This window comes from Schistocerca piceifrons, chromosome 1, assembly GCF_021461385.2.
Source record: "Schistocerca piceifrons isolate TAMUIC-IGC-003096 chromosome 1, iqSchPice1.1, whole genome shotgun sequence".
Taxonomy (NCBI): Eukaryota; Metazoa; Arthropoda; class Insecta; order Orthoptera; family Acrididae; genus Schistocerca; species Schistocerca piceifrons.
In genome coordinates, this window is record NC_060138.1 from 297,699,739 (window position 1) to 297,718,137 (window position 18,399).

Genomic DNA, 18,399 nt, shown 5'->3' on the forward strand with positions numbered 1-18,399 from the left:
CCATGAGGATAAAACCAGAGAGATTAGAGCCCACACAGAGGCATACCGACAATCCTTCTTTCCACGAACAATACGAGACTGGAATAGAAGGGAGAACCGATAGAGGTACTCGAGGTACCCTCCGCCACACACCGTCAGGTGGCTTGCGGAGTATGGATGTAGATGTAGACTAATCTCCAGTGACAAAATATTGAAATACCTTGACTCTGTACAGTCATCACAGAAGTACAGTAGCCACAATAAACCTAAATTGTAATGTACTGCAAAAATTTTACATTAAAACTATGCCAAATATATCTGTATTACTTACATCATCGGCAGTGCACTATATTTCATTCCTAATGTGCATCTGTCACGTATTTAGGGAAGAGAATTACGGCAGCCCTACATTAGGCAATAACTTCAAATTTCGTATAATACAATTTGTAAGGACAGAGAAATAATGTACGGTAGACCTCCGTAATACGGTACACAAGAGATAGAGCGGAAGCCATAGAAACGAGAGAGAAGGAGCAACATAAACGTGGCGCAAACATAGTATATTCGTCTGTGTGAAGTATGTATAATGTAAAAGCGTGCTGTCAACCGTTCAAGACTGGATAGTTTACCTGTATTCTAATACACTCAATGCAGATGTTCCATAAATTCAGATGTTATTGCTGAATCTGCTGTATCGGTAGTGAGCAGGAAAAGATCGTGTTTGACAGTGTTGGACGTAGCCTCGTGTGTCTACAACTGGAAACACATAACGCACCCAGGAACATCGTTCAACATGTTGCATGGGTGTACTGACCTCCAGATCCTTTAATATGGTACACTCACCGGTCAACGTAATTGTGACACCGTACTCCTTCATGTGCGTCATTCCAGGACTGCCATCCATTTTTATGGATGACAATCCGCTACTGCATCGAGCTCTGCAGGTGGAGAGGCTCTTGGAACTAAAGGATATTGGGCGAATGGACTCGCCTGTCCGATGGCTTTTTAGTCCATATGGGTCCCGGAGACTCCAGAAAAGTCACCTCGCGCATTAAGGGATATTCTTTGTTTTCAAATGGTGTATTGAAATGTCCACTGAAACTAAACTCGCCTTATGTGGGTTTTGTCGTTTGTTAACACGTTGGTAAAGAGCTAGGCAGATTTCTTGTCGTGTTCTCTTGAGTCTGTTGAAAGTCGCCGTGTTTATTTGCAGAATCGTTCATCAATCACCCCAGTGTCTCTCCAATTCCACGTAAACGTAGTGTAGCCGAAACTTCACTAACAGCTTGCACTGTACGTGCTTGAGCATTGTCCAGCAAAATGATGGTCAGGTCCTGCAGAAATTGTCATCACTTCTGTCTCTAAGCTGGTCGTAGGGTGTGTTTCAAAAATGAACAGCATGCAGAAAGAAGTGGTGACACTTTCTGCAGGAACCGACCACCATTTTGCAGGACAAGCATTTACAGTGCAAGCTGTTACTGAATTGTTTGACTGATGGGGCTGCTAAGTGCTACACCACCTACTGCACTCACCTGGCTTAAGCCCTCATGAGTTCAACTCGATTTCTAAACTGAAGGAAACACTTCACGGCATTCGCTTCAGAACTGCTACAAATTCGTCGGGCAATAGACTGCACCGCTCGAACTGTCAACACAACTGGCACTACTAAGAGTATGCTACGACTCCCACGTCGCTGTTAAGGAGTTATAGACAATGCTGGTGACTAGTTTGAAGATTAAAACTTTGAAACACGTATCTGTTTTGCACGAACTGTAAATAAATAGTTGCCACCTATAAAGTTCCAACCCTCGTATATGACTCCGACTTGTTGGAGTACCTCGTCATTACCGGTTGAGTCTGGTAATGGGAAAAGAAATCTACAGTGGCTTTTGCTTCTTCGTCTATGTGAAAACAGAACGCTTTTTCGAACTGTGGATCGGGTCCCCATGGAAGGCGGGAGAGGACAACAGCTTCTGCATACCCAGTCGTGTTGCGGAAGTGAATCTCATACTGGTAGCACGCCAAAAATAAAGCCCAGCGCTGGAGGCAGTGAGCAGTCCTGTCTGGAATCTTTGCTGCTGGACTGAATAAGGAGATCAGCGGTTTATGGTCTGTGATGAGGTGAAACTTCGTCCCATAAACAAAAACATGGAATTTCTTTAATGTCAAGATGATCAGCGCTTCTTTTTCTATTTGGGAGTACCTGCGTTGGCTGTTACTCAATTGTTTTCGATGCATAGGCCACAGGGTGCTCAGAACCATCCCCCTTCCTGTGTGCTAGGGCCACTCCGACGCCTGTGTCGGATGCATCTGTTGGAATAACTATCGGCTTTGTAGGATCAAAATATGCGAGGCACGTGGCCGTCAACAACTGGGATTTCAGCCTGTGGAAGATGCGCACGCAAGATGGTGTCCACTAGAAAGGCACCCCTTTTTTGCATAATTGGGGCAAGGTGGCGATTTCTGTTGCTGCTGGCAGTAAGAACTTTTGATAATACGATATCTTCCCCAGAAAGTAACGAAGTTCCTTAAGCATTGTTGGTCTTGGAAGTATGATTATGGCTTTGCCATGTTTGTCCAGAGCATGAATGCCTCAGCTGGAAATGATGTGGCCGAGGTACTCAGTCGCCGGCTGGAAAAAACATTTTTCTTTTCTGCATTTTAGGCCAGACACCCTTAAGACGTTGAATGAAGATTTCAGACTGCGAAGGTTATCCTCCGTGGCTCTCTCTGTTACAATTATGTCGTCTGTTACAATTATGTCGTGTAAATAGTTAACGCATCCATCCACTTTGAACGTTAATTGTTCGAGAAACCGTTGAAAAATGGCGGAGGCACTTGCTATACCAATCATTAGGCGTTTCAAACGATAAAGTCCGTGCGGCGTGATAAGTGTAAGAAACTATTGAGATTCTGCATCAAGTGGAAGTTGGAGGTATGCATATGCTAGATCTGTTTTAGAGAAGAAATTTCCACCTTTTAATTTTGTCAGTAATTCTCTGGTTTTGGTATAGGATATGTCCCAGTCTCTGTTTGGACGTCGATGGTTACTTTAAAATCGACGCACAGGCGGATCTTCCCCCATGGCTTTCACACTGTGACTAATGGGATAGCCCATTGACTAGAAGAAATAGATTCTAGAACTTTAATTGCAGTTTTGCTTTTCAATTCTTCCTTTACGTGGCCTCTGAGAGCTAACGGAACAGCGCAGGCTTAAAAGTACTGAGCCATGCATTATGTTTCAGTACGGTGTGCGCCTCAAAATCCTTTGTGGTGCCGAGTTCTGGGATGAACAGGTCCTTATAATCCTGGCAAAATGTCTCTAGGTCCGACTGTGGAACATCTTCGTGTACCAAATTCGCAGAATCGTCTATGAAAATCCAATTTTCTGAGAAGAGTCAAGTCTAAACAAGTTCTCAGCAGAATCACTGTTAACAACTAGTGGCGGGTGACATTATAATATGTCGTTGGCAGTTTGACTTGTCCTAGTACTGGGATAGTATGTTTACTATACGCCATTAGATGCCTGTTAGTTTCTTGCAAGGGAGTAACTCCAAGTTTCAAATAGGTACCGTATCGCAGAATGCCGAAGGTAGCGCTGGTGAATATTTGTAGTTGAACTGGTTTGTCTACAATCTGCACTTCTACGAAAACTTATTGGAGGTCTCTTGATGCTCTATAGCAACTACCAGATGAACATTCATCTGTGGGGCAGGAGGATGTTTTGCCTGACAGGACTTACAATATACAGAAGCTAAATCGCAACTGGCAGAACAGTTTTGACAATAGGCCCATCTGTCAGGACAGTCTTCACGTTGATGTTTTTTAAAACAATCCGGACATGATGGCAATTGTTTCGATTTGATGCACTCGAGTAGGTTTGATCGGCTTGAGTAGGAGGGAGGACGTTGCTGGTTAATGGTATGTTGCTTTGTCCAAATACGCATTAGTGTGGCCATTGGCCGCTGGCTCAGATGTGTTTGCATTAACGACTGCTATGTCGATCCATGACTCCTGTTTCCCTGTCTGGAGTACCCCAGATGATGATGTCCTCATCATTTCATCTGCATATAACTCCTTACTTCTGGGATAACAAAATAATATTTTCACCCTAAACCTTGCAACTCTGCGGCCTATCCTCTATTAGTCTGGTTTTCTGTTTCTTACTTTGGTAAAATGCTACCCAGGAGAAAATGACATGGATATCCCACTGTTAATATTCAGTCAGCAATGAACGAATATTTGAAAAGATGAGCTCTGAAGGGCTAGATTAGGGAACCAGTATGCACAGTAGCCAGTGAATCTCAGGTTTTCACCAAAACAAAAACAAAGATTTCTCAAGGATGGCGTCAGCTGCTTGAATACATTGAAATGCTCCAGTAATCTTGATTTGTAGGCTTTCCAATCCTCTAAAGCCTCATCAAAGGAAGGAAAAGCCAGCACTTGCTTTGTTGCTTGTGTCTGCAGCAAGATTTGACGAAGCGGTTGGAGGGTCTTCATTAGCATCTTTTGGTTCTCGTCCTGCTGAAGAATAAGTTGCATGAGTAGAGTTTGCAATGTAGATGGTTGCTGGCTCATCGCCATTTTATTGTGTTATAACCAGGAATAAAACAGCAAATATATCACCATTCTATTGTTTATTGACACACTGATACAAATAATTCTGTTACCAAGCGCTAAGTTGCTGATGAACATTTTATGGAAATTATATAAATTGATGGTCATTATACAAGTGTCCAGGAAGTACAGGTGAAATGCAGAATTCTGGCAGAATCATAAGTCCATTGACAGACAAAGCCTACTGAATGTTAAAGATTGCAGTTCCAGTCTCAAATTCAAATTCTAAGTCCAGAGTGCTGCCAAATCAACGTCGAACAGCAGGTCCACCACAGTGTAGCACACCTGAGTTGTGGAGTAGGTTTATTTTACTTATTTATTTCATTAACAGCACAGAGTAAACCGCTGCCTTGAAATGTAAGGTGGGTCAGATGCTTTTAAATCTAACAGCAAAAGCTACTTATTATTACAATCTTACTGGGATACAGTTGTTAATGATTTTCTTACATAATACAAAGAACATAATAATAACAATTTATCTAAGGTTACAGAGAAGTGAATGCTTAACTATTGTTAAAGTGATTCTATGTAATTTGTTTCTACCTAGTCAATGAGAATATAATTTATATAATACAAATATCAGAGAAAAAGGTAATACATTAAGTGTGGTGAAAATAAGTTGCAATATGTAGAGGGAAGTGATGTACTGTATTTAGATGTGTAATATAGTCTAAGCAACTTGTTGGTTGATAATAGCCTATTTCCTCCTATTTCAGGTGAGAATGTCTCAGTAGAACCTCGAACTATTCTCATCTGAAATAATTTGTGTTTATGTATGTTTATTTTGTTTCTGTGTAATGATATATTACTTGCAGTGTTGCATTTCAGGACACTACATGATATTCACTAGTTGTTTGTTTGTTTTATTGTTGGTAGTTGTCATGTCTATATGATACATTAGATACATATTATTTTATATGATATGTTAGATACAGACACCTGGTATTATAGAGATTAAATACTGATTGCACATTTGATAGGTGGAATACATGACTTTTAGCTTTACGTGAGGAATACACTTACGGCTGTTAATCTGTTAGTAGAAATAGAATGATGTTTATTGCTACTTGAATTTGGTATTCCTTAAATAACTTAATACATTACCTTTTTAGTTTTATACAAACTTCATACAAAAAATACGTTAGATATGTAAAATTAATTGATTGTACCTTTACATAAAATAGAGAATATACTTTGTCTGTTCATAATAACACAAATAATACATTGCTGTTTGGTGTGCAGTATACTTTGAGCAATATGAAATATATCATCAGGAAAGAGGAGCCTCAGAAGTAAAGTTCTTCAAGCCTTCTCCTCCCAATCGACGGTACCTTATTACTAGAGTCTTAATATGTGGTGTCAGTATTTGTTTGTTTGTTTGTTTCGTGATTGTTACTGCTTGTTGTGTTGTATGTGACTGTGTTATGGAACGCAGTGTCATGTATTGTTGGTTTGGGTCCCTTTTGTGATTATCTCTTCTGAGGCATTTGCACTTAGTGTGTTGGTTCCTTATTTCGTTTCGGAATCTGTGGTCTTGCTTGTCCTGCCATGTGGTTTGTTGTGTTGTTTGTGCTTGTCTATGCCTCCTTCCATATGGCGTTCGGCTCTTGATTTCTTCATGCAATGTGTTCAGTACAATATCGGCTATACTATTTATTGTGTTCCAATCACTGGAAGTACATATTATTCTGGTGATTTCGCTGTCATTCTGTATAGGTCTTGCATGTGCTACCGTGTTGCATAGCAGTGTGTTTCTCTGCAAATGCAAATTTCATTGTTAGTTAGGCCCATGTGGTTTAAGTGTACTGTGTACGGCATATGGCCTGTCAAGAAATGGCCCATCCCCCAGTTTGGGTCAACATGTGGCGAAGAGTTCTCGGGCTTGCAGCCGGGTGGCGGTGTCTTCAAACTGCGACGTTTCGACGAGTGACATACTCATCATCTTCTGGCGAAGTGCCGAGATTTTGCGAATGCCGGTCCCTTTATACCTGCGGTGTGCCCCCCCCCCCCCCCCCCACCACCTGGCCACGGGAGGCTGGGTCCAGCGGAGCCGGCGGGCGGGGTGGAGGGGGAAGCGGGTGCGCCGTTCGTGTCTCCGTCAGAGCATTCTGATCGCGTCTCATGGGCTGGACGGTTCTTGTTGCGTTCCTGGCGTATTGCGGCTAATGCTGGATTCCAGGCCACGCTCAGTTGATAGCCTTCGTCCCTGTTCACAAGATTCTCGTGGACCCGTATTTCTATTGATTCTGTAATGACGCTATCCCAATAGCTCCCGGCTCGGCACAGCACCCTGGTGTTTTCGAAATCAAAGGTGTGGTTTTCTTTGATGCTATGTTCAGCTATAGCAGATTTCTCTATCTGTCCAAGTCAAACATGCCTGACGTGTTCCTCGCACCTTTTAGAGATGCAGCGCTGCGTTTGACCAATGTACTGCACACCACATTCGCAGGCAATGTTGTATATACCAGGTGTGTTTAGTTTGAGTGGGTCTTTAGCTGAGCCTAGCAGCTCTTTCGTCTTCGGCGGTGGTCGGAAGACGGTATTTATGTTTGATTTTCTTAATAGTCTCCCGATTTTGGCTGATGTGGGCCCCAAATATGGAAGAAAGGCGAGTCTCTTGTTAACTTCCTCTTCCTCTTCCTGAAATTTGTCAGCCTGTCTCTTCTTGAAGGCCCTGCCAATCTGTGTTTCACTGTACCCGTTTTTCTGAAATACCTCTCTTAGGTGGTGTAATTCATCTGAGAGGCTTTCTTTGTCACAAATGACGTGCGCCCTATGTACCAAGGTGGTCAGTACTGACTGGCGTTGCGCCGGATGGTGGCAGCTGGTTGCATGGAGGTACAGGTCTGTGTGCGTCTTTTTTCTATATACTGAATGGCCCAGCGTGCCATCCGCTTTCTTCCTGATCAGTATGTCCAGGAATGGAATACAGCCATTCTCTTCTACTTGCATCATGAAGATGATATTCTCATGTATGCCGTTTAGGTGGTCCATAAACTCCTCCAGTGCCTTCCTGCCATGCTGCCAAATCACGAAAGTGTCGTCCACATAGCGGAAGAAGTGCCTGGGTTTACGGTGAGCAGTTTGTAGTGCCACCTCCTCAAAGTGTTCCATATAAAGATTCACAATCCCCGGAGCAAGGGGAGATCCCATGGCCACTCCATCCACTTGTTCATAATGCTCTCCATTGCACTTGAAGTAGGTGGTCGTAAGTGCATATTCAAAGAGCTTCACTGTTTCAGGCTCGAAGTGCTGATTAAGGAGCACCAAGGCGTCTTGTAGCGGTACTTTCGTGAACAAGGAGGTGACGTCGAAGCTCACGAGTAGGTCATCACTCTGCATTCGGATGTCCTTCAGTATTCTAACGAAATCCGCGGAGTTTTTCACGTGATGACTGCAGTGGCCCACCAGTGGTTTCAATAGTGTCGCCAGGTATTTGGCCAGTCCATAACTGTGCGAGTTGATAGCGTCCAGAATCAGCCGTAGAGGTACCCCATCTTTGTGAATCTTGGGCAATCCATACCGGCATCCGCAAAGTCTCGGCACTTCGCCAGAAGATGATTAATATGTCACTCGTCGAAACGTCGCAGTTTGAAGACACCGCCACCCGGCTGGAAGCCCGAGAACTCTTCGCCAGCTGTATACGCCGGGAAAGCATACATTCACATTTTGGGTCAACATGTTTCAGTTGTAACCTTTCATGTATGTTAGAAAAGAGAGAGTGCACTCGGTGACTCTTGTCAGATGCATCCCACTCTCTTTGCCAGGTTTGAATCGGCCAGTGTTTTATTTTTGTTCTGGTTCCTGTAATTTTGATGACCTTGTCGAGCCTGTCCCTCCTAAACCAGTAAAATGCAGATCTATAACGTATAGTTATGTCTATAGTGCAGGTCCACATCACAACACAAAGTGCCCTTAGTGATGTGGTGTTGAAGGATCTGCTCATTCTCAGGAGTAATCTATGTTGGCTTCGTCTTGCAATTGTCTTGTTAGTCTATATGTTCAATCTGTGAGCCCAAGCACTTAAGGTAAAGCATACGATGGATTCAAATATCACGATGTGGCAGGCCCTTTCGTCTTAATAGGTAATTTGTACTGAGTTGTGGTGAGCTTTGCTAGTTTGTGCATAATTTTGGAGGTTTTGTCAGTTGTCAGTTTGATGCAACAGTTGAAAGTCTGTTTTTCGCCAAGATGCAGTCCTAGATAATGTGTGGCTTGCTTCCTCTGTAGGCTAGTATTGAATAATTTTAGAACTGGCTTCCTCTGTAATGTTCCCGTGAGCAGTAAATATACACTTTTGTTGGGTGCTATTTTTAGTTTATTTTCTTTGCACCAACCGTTGAGTTTTCTGAAGCAGCTGCATGCCTTTTGTCTCTGGTGCTGCTCTCGAGTTGGGTGACACCACTGTGAGCAGGTCATATGTGTATGCCACTACACCTCTTACTCTGTTGACACTGTCTAGGGTGTTCATCAAGGGCTCAGTTGCAATATCCCAAAATATTGGTTCACAGATAGAGCCCTGTGGACATTCCTTTGTTATTCTCTTGGCAGCCTTGTGTGTACTAGCCCTCCACTCCATCTCTGCGATAGTCGAGGAGGCGGTTGTTGAGGGTAGCTGATAGCATCATTTCCCTTAACCTGGTGAAGTGGGACGGCCACCACAGACCAGAGTAGAACATAGCATAGTGAGAATTGTCTTGCAGGCATCAGTAGGGGACTTAAATAAGGCTCCATAGTTAATGGAGAATTACAAGATATGTTCTACTTTTGTAGCAAATTCGGGAAGTAATACTTTCATCAGTGGTAACTCACCAGGGATCGGACTGCAACATTCCAGTCTTGTGTTACTCATCACTAGCAGTCTTGACAATGCTTTGTAATTGTAAATAAGTATGGGAATTGGATGTAGTCTTAATTTTCTTCTTCCTTCTTTCTCTTTCCACCTCCTCCTCCTCTTCCCTCCCTCTGTCCCCTCTATCTCTACCCACCCCTTCCTTCCCCCTGTCTCTGTTCATCTCTCTTTCACCCTATCTATGTTCATTTCCTTCTCCTCTGTGCTATCGATCTCCTCTTCCCCCTCCCTCCGACCTTGTTAATTATTATCGCAGACGCAATCTTGATTCAGAACTGCAGTTGCTCAAAATGAATGAGTAAATCGGTTGGGATCAGTGATATACAGGGTATGACAGACTTCTCCTGCTGCTGGACCTTTAGAATAGCAGCTTCCATCATAGTATTTTACATAGCTTGTGATCTGAAAATCAGTAGGATTACGAAGTTTCAGATGATTCAGTTTCCTTTGTAGTATTCTAATAATAAGTTGATAGGTCATAAATACAACTTTCCTTTTTTCTGTTAAAGCTGACTGCAAAGAAGAAAACAAAACAACATATAGCTGTGTAAACAATTTTTGTTTAAAATTGTATATAAGAAGAAAGCATATATATGCTCTTCTATTGTAGTTAAAATTGACTGCAAGAAATAAAACGAAACTGCATGTTTTCACAGCACAGCATTTTCCATCTCACAGTCGGTTTTAACAGAAAACCTGCATATTGTTTGAAAAAAAAAAAAAAAAAAATATTTAGCCTATGTCTATCTGAACATTTGTTAGACTATCGTGTAACATTTGAAGTAATGGTGTAGGGCTCTTACTATCTAAAAGCAGCAAGAAGAGCTTACTGGAATGGAAACCAGTCTCAGAACGGATAATAACTGCATGGTTTAAAACAAATGTGCGATATATCACTGTAATTCAATGCTATGCACCTACTGAAATAGCTAAAGGAGAATTAAAAGATGCATTTTATACAGAGCTTAACGGAGTCCTTAGACAAACAAATTCTAGGGACATAAAAATTTTAATGGGTGACTTGAACGCAAAAGTTTGTTCTGAAAATGAAGGGCTTGAGCATATGGGCATGCATGGAATGGGGATCAGGAATGTAAATGGTGAAAGATACATGCGCTGAACATGACCTAGTCATTGGAGGCACATTGTTTCCACATCATAACTGCCATAAGATAACGTGGGTTTCTCCAGACCACGTTACCGAAAATCAAATATACCACATAGTCGTAAGCTGCAAGTCTCTTTGTTAGATGTCAGAAATAGAAGAGGGGCAGACGTTGGAAGTGACCACCACCTAGTTTTGGCAGAATTCAGACTGAAGATAGTGCCAAATAGAACCAAGCTCAATCACAAGTGGAAGGAAATAGATGTGGCAAGATTAAAAGACCAACAGATCAAAGAAACATTTGCCCTTGAACTACAAATCAGATTCCAGGTCCTCTCTAAAGAAAACTTTATGGAAGGGGGAATTGAAACATGCTGGCAAAAAATTAAAGACAGTTATTTAGATGTGGGAGAAAAAAATCTTAGGATTTAAGGCACATCAAAGGAAGGAATGAATCTCCGATGCTACGTGGAATGAAATCAGCCACAGGAAAGAACTAAAACTTAAGTTAAATTTTTGTAAGACAAGAGCGCAGAAGAGCGAAGCGCATAAGGAATACATACATGGAGGCGAACAAAAAAGTGAAAACATTGCAACGTCGAGATAAAAGGAAATGGATAGATGAGCAAGCAAAATTAGCAGAAGAGGCAGCAAGACAAGGAAATATGAAAGAGCTCTACAATATTAGCAAACGGTTGTCAATGAAGAACTACAGACATGAAGGACCAGTTAAGAACAAGGATAGGGTGATGCTTACAACTCAACAGGCACAGCTACAGAGATGGGAGGAACACTTTAAGGAACTGTTAAATTGTGAAGACAACCAAGAGGAACAAGTAAGAGATGTTTCACAGGAAGTAGAAGAAGATCAAGATATAAATTTGCAGTGCCCCACAATGGACGAAATTAGGATTGCCTTGAAAACACTAAAAAATACAAAGACTCCAGGCCTAGACAACATAGCACCGGAGCTCTTAAAAGCTGATATTGAAGATACTGTTAAAATGCTCCATCCTTTGCTGAAGCATATTTGGCTTGAAGAGAAATCTCCAAATGAGTGGAAAAATGGTTTGGTGGCAAAGCTCCCAAAAAAGGGAAATTTGTCAGACTGTAACAACTGGCGTGGTATTACATTGTTGTCAGTGCCCAGTAAGGTCCTCACCAGAATTATTTTAAACAGAATTAAAGAATCCCTTGAAAAGCGACTGCGTAAAGAACAGGTCGGTTTTAGGGCACAACGCAGTTGTGTTGATCTTATTAACACTCTTAGGATCATTTTAGAGCAAAGCAAAGAATTCCAAGCAACCATGTACCTGGCATTCATTGATTTTCAAAAGGCCTTCGATTCTGTGAAACATAAAGTGCTCTGACAGGTGTTGCGGAAGTATGGCATACCACAGAAGATCTTAAACATCATAAAAGATCTATATGATGGCTATAAATGCTGCGTACTCCACAAGGGAAATATGACAGAGGCCATAAAAGTAACAACTGGAGTCTGTCAGGGTTGCATTTTGTCACCAACACTTTTTCTACTCGTTCTAGACTCTGTTATGAGAAGAGTCACAGCAGGCAGGAGACGAGGAATCCAGTGGGGGATCCATGAACGTCTGGAGGATTTGGATTTTGCAGACGACATAGTTTTATTAGCTCCAAGGCTGATTGATATGCAAGCTAAATTAAACTTGCTGAAAGAAGAAGCAGAGACTGCTGGCCTCAAGATAAATATAGGCAAAACAAAGGAAATGAGAGTAAATTCAGGGAACATGGAGGTGCCATTGTTAATAGGTGAGCAGTGGGTGGAGACTGTCAACTCATTCCTGTATCTGGGTAGTATAGTGGCGGAAGATGGTGGAGCTGGAGATGACGTGAAAAACCGCATTAAAAGGCAAATGCTGCCTTCATACAATTGTATCCAATATGGAAAAATAGAAATATCACGTACAAAACAAAAATCCGTATTTTTAATACTAATGACAAGGCTGTCCTTCTGTACGCCAGTGAAAGCAGGAAAATGGATAAAAAGATAACATCCCAGTTACAAAGCTTCACAAATAGATGTCTTCGCATCATGAATATCTGGTGGCCAGAAAAAATATGTAATGAGGAGCTCTGGCGAATAACAAACCAGATACCTATAGAAGACCAGATACGAGAGAGAAAGTGGGGCTGGTTGGGGCACACCTTGAGAAAACCAGATGGAGCCATCGAGAAAAAAGCATTGGAATGGAATCCCCAGGGAACAAGGAAGAGAGGAAGACCAAGGGGCACATGGACAGTGGAAGGGGAAGCAAAAAGAGCTGGCAAGACCTGGGCAGAATTGAGGCAAATGGCCAAAGACAGAGACAGATAGCGAGTTCTCCTGGATACCCTATGCCCCCATAGGGGCCAAGGGAATTAAGTAAGTAAGTAAATCACCCAAGAACTTTCTGAGATTTTTGTTAACAACGTTATTTCTTTATATATACATTTATATACCATACACAGGGTGCAATGGGTATAAGTGGACTATGTCTATCATTGTAGACTATACTGTGCTCACAATCCACACTTCAACACCTTATCTGCTAACCAGGAGACAAATCAACATTAATGGCTTACTCTTATCATGTGTACAACCTGAAAACATACAATTTGTAATACCCATAATTATTAGTATACAAATTATGTAACTACTGATGCAATGTTGTTCAGTACACCAACAGATATTTCTCCACTTATATCCAATAAACTCTGTATGTTAAAAATATGTAGCTCATGTATGTCCAGTTGTCTATTAGAGTATCATGTAAAAATCTGAGGTAAATCAGTCAAGAATATATATATATATATATATATATGGAAATTGAAATAAGAACACCGTGAATTCATTGTCCCAGGAAGGGGAAACTTTATTGACACATTCCTGGGGTCAGATACATCACATGATCACACTGACAGAACCACAGGCACATAGACACAGGCAACAGAGCATGCACAATGTCGGCACTAGTACAGTGTATATCCACCTTTCGCAGCAATGCAGGCTGCTATTCTCCCATGGAGACGATCGTAGAGATGCTGGATGTAGTCCTGTGGAACGGCTTGCCATGCCATTTCCACCTGGCGCCTCAGTTGGACCAGCGTTCGTGCTGGATGTGCAGACCGCGTGTGACGACGCTTCATCCAGTGCCAAACATGCTCAATGGGGGACAGATCCGGAGATCTTGCTGGCCAGGGTAGTTGACTTACACCTTCTAGAGCACGTTGGGTGGCACGGGATACATGCGGACGTGCATTGTCCTCTTGGAACAGCAAGTTCCCTTGCCGGTCTAGGAATGGTAGAACGATGGGTTCGATGACGGTTTGGATGTACCGTGCACTATTCAGTGTCCCCTTGACGATCACCAGTGGTGTACGGCCAGTGTAGGAGATCGCTCCCCACACCATGATGCCGGGTGTTGGCCCTGTGTGCCTCGGTCGTATGCAGTCCTGATTGTGGCGCTCACCTGCATGGCGCCAAACACGCATACGACCATCATTGGCACCAAGGCACAAGCGACTCTCATCACTGAAGACGACACGTCTCCATTCGTCCCTCCATTCACGCCTGTCGCGACACCACTGGAGGCGGGCTGCACGATGTTGGGGCGTGAGCGGAAGACGCCCTAACGGTGTGCGGGACCGTAGCCCAGCTTCATGGAGACGGTTGCGAATGGTCCTCGCCGATACCCCAGGAGCAACAGTGTCCCTAATTTACTGGGAAGTGGCGGTGCAGTCCCCTACGGCACTGCGTAGGATCCTACGGTCTTGGCGTGCATCCGTGCGGTCCGGTCCCAGGTCGACGGGCACGTGCACCTTCCGCCGACCACTGGCGACAACATCGATGTACTGTGGAGACCTCACGCCCCACGTGTTGAGCAATTCGGCGGTACGTCCACCCGGCCTCCCGCATGCCCACTATACGCCCTCGCTCGAAGTCCGTCAACTGCACATACGGTTCACGTCCACACTGTCGCGGCATGCTACCAGTGTTAAAGACTGCGATGGAGCTCCGTATGCCACGGCAAAGTGGCTGACACTGACGGCGGCGGTGCACAAATGCTGCGCAGCTAGCGCCATTCGACGGCCAACACCGCGGTTCCTGGTGTGTCTGCTGTGCCGTGCGTGTGATCATTGCTTGTACAGCCCTCTCGCAGTGTCCGGAGCAAGTATGGTGGGTCTGACACACCGGTGTCAATGTGTTCTTTTTTCCATTTCCAGGAGTATATATATATATATATATATATATATATATATATATATATATATATATATATATACCAATATTGGCACTTGTATCCCTAACACCCTATATATATATATGCAGAGAAAACACAACTAACATACAGACTTGCATACATATTAAGGTACCAATATTGGCACTTGTATCCCTAACACCCTATATATATATATATATATATATATATATATATATATATATATATATATATATATATATATATATATATATATATATATATGCAAGTCTGTATGTTAGTTGTGTTTTCTCTGCATCTTAGTCTTCCATGGAAACATGTAATATCATTTACTACCTGATGTTTTCTGCATGGTCGTAACTGCACCATTAAGTGGACTACACCTGTCAGTGTAGACTAACCGTTTCGTGTCCACACCTCAAGACCTGACAGGCAACCCAGGGAAAATAAGCATTAATGGCTGCTCTTGACATATGTAATTGGAAGTACTAACAAACCTAAAAACATACTGCTTCTAACAGCTATAATTATTAGTCTCAAACTGAAGCAAATATTAATGTAATGTTGTTCAGTATACTGTCCTTAGCCGCTAATAAAAATATCTGCACTTATACACCCAACACCGTGTATTAGAATATCGTGTAAATATCTGGAGTAAATTGGTCCAGAACTTTTAGAAATTTTTGCTAACGCCATTATTTCTTTATATGTTATGCTTACACATACATTGGTGAAGTTTTGCTGTATCCGCATATTTAATGGGCTGAAATTGTTCAGCAGAACATACAATTTGTTCATAAATACAGATAAAGTTCCACTTAATAAATATCTGTCTGTGTTTGTATGTGTGTGTGTTTGAGTAATATTACAAAATTAAGTTCTGGCAGACTGTTTGCAGATATGTCAAAATCCTTTTATATTGCGATGATTTAACTTCAATGAAATTCATTTGTTTTTTCGCAAAAAAACTATTTCTGTCATGTATGGAGGATTCCTTAATAAGATAGCTTTTTAGTGTAATTCCTGATATTTTGTTTAATTTTATCTCGTCTTTCAACTATTGTTCAATAATACAGACTACATCAATATCTGGTTTAGTAATATAGCACAGAACATAATATTTGACGTCTTCTGAAGACATTTCCAATAAAGCACTTACCCTAAAAATGTCTTGTGTTGTTTCAACTTACAAAGGCCAATCAGTGCTGTGTTTAGTTGCACTTCATCTCTATTAATATCATGCAAAATCCGTTTTTAATTTGCGATTACCTGAAATATACATTCATATTTGTAGGTTTTAATTGCTCTCATCCTTTCGTCTCAATTCTCTTCGTTTTAACCAGTTCGTAATTTACTTTTATCTTATTGATAAGATACGTTTTGAAGGTTTCACCTGCTCTGCTTCCATTGACGTTATTGTTTTTGTCTTAAATAACTTAGTAATCTCAGCTAGCCTGGCTACTTTATTGTTTGCAACTCATTTTCTCGCAACAAATACAAACATTTTTCAGTCAAGAGCTCCTTTGCAGTGCAGTGAATATCTGAATGTTTGTTCATCAGAAGTCTCCTAGACCCTGTAGACAGGAATGAATTGTCATTTACTAACCAATTCGTTGAATATAATTTATTGTTTTGTCGAGAAACAAAGAAGAAACTAAATCAATTCGCATGCAGTAAAGCATACAATACACATTGAATTTATTTTGTTTAGAAAATAAGACACTTAAGCTCCTCACTTCTCTTTGTATTGAACAAAGAGGGACTTTGATGCTGGGAACAGGAATTGATTCCATTGTGAAACAATCTGTGGAGAGCAAACTTTTTATGTTTACGAACATTCACTAGTACTTATTCATTGACAACAAAAAACACAATAAAGATCGATTATTTTGTATAGGCGTATTATTAATGGTAAATATAGTGATACAATTAAAAACTTGCAAATAGTACTCTTTTTTGTGTACATATTGAGAGACAGTAGTCATTCCACAGGCAGATGAATTACCAATCATTTTTAAGTGATATCATATTTTCATTATTGCAGCGATAGTCACAAAAATTGTACACGGCGCAATGATAACAAGGTTTCGTCTAGTTCTCGAGCGGCAATTCGAACCGCTGTTAACAAGGAAGCCACAGAACACCAATATAGTAGAAGTGCGAAGACCACATTATTACACGGAAACACAGAACGACACCAGCGCTACTTGTGGCCTGGCTGTGAACTTCAATACAGGGGTGGTGAAACTCATACAGGATTTCCGGTAACACGATGTTGGTTTGGTCCCAGGCCACTTGGAGCGCTGCAAGTTTAGCAATTTATAGCCTCGTGTTCCTATTGGATGACGTAGTCTTCCATAATTGTTTTGGTATCGCAGCAATGTGATGGTCATTTTTCGTTTAAATTGCAGTGTAAGTATGTTGCTATTATTCTGCTTAATTTTTGGATGCATTCGTAATATTTGATGGTGTGATGATTCAGTATTTACTTTTTTACTTTTGTTTCATATAGAACACGAGGTTGTATCATCACATTACGTTCTGTGGACTCTTGTATATTTGTTCCTGCAAAGAAATACAATTTCTGTTGCTCAGTTTACTTAAAGGGTAAGTATATTTCTTATTTCTGTTCATATTTCCTTGTATTTCATAGAGAATCCCATGCTAGCAGCTTTTGACATAGTTGGTATTCAACTTTCCGAATCCTGTAATGGAATATAATTCTGGCTTTGATTCATCTTCCTTTTTGCCACGAAGTACTCTTAGTGACATAATAAGTACCATTAATTGTGCCGTTTACTACATACCAAATATTGGACGTGTTACAATTGATTCGTAATGCCTCGTGTGTGTTCTATTTCCCGTTTTCGACAGTAAATATTCTGTACAGTACATAACACTCTATCCAGGTAAAAAGTGTTTGTTGCTGTTGTATCGACAAAGATTGTGTTCTCACACAATAAGACATTTGTTTCGAAGTCACACAAAGGAGGTCCTTCAAGCAGTTGGACATTTACACGTGTTATTGTGGCAATATCCAATGCAGTAGAAATCTTCTCACACTTTAATGCTCAACACAATGTAATACAGAATTACAGCTGTAACTGTTACTGATAATGTACAGTTGAATTTGGTATCTAGATGCTGAAATGGTACAATAAGCAGTGTTTCTACTGCATGATAGCACTGTTTAACGAAGTAGTGTTGAATATAGAATATAGTGCAACTACGCTCACGCAGTTATATATAGAGTGATGTGCATATCCGTAGTAGAAATGAGAATTTGTTTTGTTTTTTCACTATTTTGTAGCAATACCACATCAGATTACAGGCCATGATAACAGTTATCAATACTTCAGTACAGGATAGCTGCATTTAGACATAAGCTAATATGATTTTTGATAGTGAAATTAATTTCACATTGAGTTTTCTTTAACATTAATCAATGTAAACCATACCTGATCTTTTTTCTCGTTCCTAATTTTTGGTTTGAATAACATTTCAGACACATGAGGATAGATCATACAGGAAGAGAAGAATCCAGTTTGAGATTGAAATTGAAATACTCGTGCAAGTTTCCCAGATGCAGGAGTAGTTATTACGTAAAA